At 41.5% G+C, this 3,345-nt stretch overlaps 1 non-coding gene across 1 annotated transcript; it reads right to left on the reverse strand.

Annotated features, from left to right (window-relative positions):
• Positions 1–1,081: 1,081 nt before the first annotated feature.
• Positions 1,082–1,188, reverse strand: LOC141681646 (small nucleolar RNA R71). Its single transcript, XR_012559073.1, has one exon. It is a non-coding gene; the product is annotated as a small nucleolar RNA R71 (small nucleolar RNA).
• Between the last annotated feature and the right edge of the window lie 2,157 nt (positions 1,189–3,345).

Consider the following 3,345-nt stretch of genomic DNA (forward strand, 5'->3'; position numbering starts at 1 on the left):
GCCTATTCAGCTTCTATCTCTTTTGTGGATGTCTGGTAGAATGGTACTCGTGCAACGAAAGTTGGCATTTATCAGTTTCGTGTTATCTGATTAGTGTCATCACCATTGCGTGCTAAGGTTAAGATTAATAAGGCTATTGAATGAAGTATTTAATGAAGTTAGAATCCCATGTTTATCATATATATCAATTCAGTCAATCTTATTCTCATAGTTATAATTGTTAGCGTAATTCTTAGTTATAAACAATCTCAATTTGTTATCGTCTTAGCATTGGATAATAACCATACATTGTTGCTTAGGTGCATAAATTAGGTAGTTAACCAATATAGTCTCTACGGAACGAACTAGAAAAGATTCTATATTACTTGCTAACTTACTTGCGTGTATTATTAGCATGTGTTTAGCGACTAACAAGTTTTTGGCGCCGCTGCCGGGGACTGCAGTTTTAATTTATAGTTTATGTGCTTTCCATCTGTGGTCGTTAAAGTTCATTAACTCGGACATTGTTACTTATTTGTTCCTTATCTGGTTTCAGGTACTCTAGCGAGGGTGTATGCATACGCGTTCGCGTACTCGTAAGAGAACACTGAATAAAGCCGAGGAAGAACTTGTGGTAGTTCGTAGGGAAGTTTTTGAGGAAGAAAAGAAGGTAGAAGAAGAAGAGAAAGTTGAAGAGCCAATTGTAGTAGCTATGGGCGACCGAGCAGAAAATCTGAAGGCTTTGATGGAGTATTCTAAGCCTAAGATTATTGACATTCAGTCTAGCATCATCAGACCGACCATCAGGGCTAACACTTTTGAGATCAAGTCAAGCACGATCCAGATGATACAGAACTCAGTTCAGTTAGGGGGTTCTCCTAATGAAGACCCCAACATGCACATCAGGGATTTCATCGAGATCTGCGACACTTTCAAATATAATGATGTGACTGAAGATGCTATCAAGCTATGACTCTTCCCATTCTCTCTGAGGGATAAAGCTAAGTGCTGGTTACACTCGCTACCAGTATGGTCTATCACAAATTGGGAAGATCTTGCTTAAAAGTTTCTCACTAAATTCTTCCCCATGGCGAAGACTGCAGCAATCAGGAATGCTCTTACCCAGTTCGCGCAGCAAACTGGAGAATCTCTGTGTTAGGCTTGGGATCGGTATAAGGAGATGCTAAGGAAGTTCTCACACCATGGCATGCCTGATTGGATGATTATTAACAGCTTCTACAATGGATTGGGTCCTACTTCTAGGCATATGTTTGATGTAGCATCAGGAGGAGCCTTGTGGGCTAAGAGCTACGATGAAGCCTATGAACTTATTGAACTGATGGATGCTAATGAGTACCCGAATCCTTCCCAGAGACTGACTCAGGGAAAAGTAGCAGGAATTCTGGAGTTGGACGCAGCAACTGCTATCGCTACCCAACTTAAGGCTTTGACAATGAAGGTGGACACTTTGGCTAATTATGGAGTTAATCAAATCACTAGTGTCTGTGAGCTTTGTGCTGGTGCCCATGAGACTGATCAGTGCACAATTTCTAGTGAATCAGCTCAGTTCGTGAGCAACTTCCAGCGATCCCAGCAACCTGTGCCAGCCACCTATCATCCTAACAACCGCAATCATCCTAATTTCAGTTGGAGCAACGCTCAGAATGCGGTTCAACAACCTTATCAACAGTATCCAACTAAGCAGTACAACCCCCTGGTTTTCAGCAACCGCAGTATGCACCAAGACAACAACTCTAGCTATAACCAGCTAATAAAAAATCTGAATTAGAGGAGTTGAAGCTTATGTACAAGAGTCAGGCTATTTTTATCAAGACCTTGGAGAATCAGATTGGGTAAATTGCCAATGCCTTGCTAAATCATCAACCTGGTACATTGCCTAGTGACACTGAAGTGCCAGGAAAGAAGGAAGCTAAGGAGCAGGTAAAGGCAATCACTTTGAGGTCTGGGAAGGTTGCGAATCTCGAACAAACTCTTGAGTTGACTGTAGAAGCTGGGGCTGAGAAAGAAGCAAAGTAGCAGGATGAAGAAGTGGAATCAAGGAAGACTACTGTTGAGCACACTCTGCCTGAGGGTAATACGAGGGAGAAACAGATCCATCCTCCACCGCCTTTTCCTAAGCGGCTGCAGAAGAAAAAGCTGGACAAGCAATTTGAGAAGTTTCTGGAGGTGTTCAAGAAACTTCATATCAACATACATTTCGCTGAGGCTCTCGAGCAGATGCCTAGTTATGCAAAGTTTATGAAAGGTATTCTATCTCGAAAGGTGAAGCTAGATGATTTAGAGACTGTCACTCTCACGGAGGAATGCAGTGCTGTGCTGCAGCAGAAGTTGCGTCCATAGCTTAAAGATCCAGGAAGCTTCACTATTCCATGTACTATTGGAAAAGTATCTTTTGACAGATGCTTATTTGACTTGGGATCTAGCATCAATCTGATGCCTTTGTCAATCTTCAAGCAGTTGGATCTAACTGATCCTAAACCAACGTATATGACCTTACAGTTGGCCGATCATTCTATTACATATCCGTGAGGTATTGTGGAGGATGTCTTGGTCAAGGTTGATAAACTCATCTTCCCTGCTGATTTTACAATTCTTGTTTTCAAGGAAGATAAGAAGATTTCCATAATCTTGGGAAGACCTTTCTTGGCAACTGGCCGAACCTTGATCGATGTGCAGAAGGGTGAGCTTACAATGCGAGTGCTAGATCAGGATTTTACTTTTAATGTGTTCAGTGCTATAAAATTTCCTACTGATAATGATGAGTGCTTAAAAGTGGAGTTGGTCGATTCGGTGGTCACATCGGAACTTGATCAATTACTAAGGTCTAATGCCTTAGAAAAAGCCTTATTGGGGAATTCAGACAGTGAAGATGACGAAGGTGAAGAGCAATTACAGTATTTGAATGCTTCTCCCTGGAAAAGGAAGATTGATATGCCTTTTGAATCTCTTGGAATGGAGGAATTGAGCAAAGCTCCTAAACATCTCAAGCCTTCTATTGAGGAAGCTCCATCTCTTGAGCTTAAGCCTTTACCTGAACATTTGAGGTATGCATTTTTAGGTGATGCATCTACTCTGCCTGTTATTATTGCATCTGACCTTTCAGGTAGTGATGAGGAAAAGCTTTTGAGGATTCTGAGAGAGTTCCAGTCGGCAATTGGATGGACTATAGCAGATTTCAAGGGGATCAGTCCTTCTTACTGTATGCATAAAATTCTGTTAGAGGAAGGTAGCAAGCCTATAGTCGAGAAACAAAGAAAAGTTAATCTTATCATGACGGAGGTAGTGAAGAAGGAAATTCTAAAGTGGCTAGATGCAGGGATCATCTATCCTATCTCTGACAGTTCA

The sequence above is a fragment of the Apium graveolens genome, chromosome 8 (assembly GCF_009905375.1).
Source record: "Apium graveolens cultivar Ventura chromosome 8, ASM990537v1, whole genome shotgun sequence".
In the NCBI taxonomy this organism is placed as follows: domain Eukaryota; kingdom Viridiplantae; phylum Streptophyta; class Magnoliopsida; order Apiales; family Apiaceae; genus Apium; species Apium graveolens.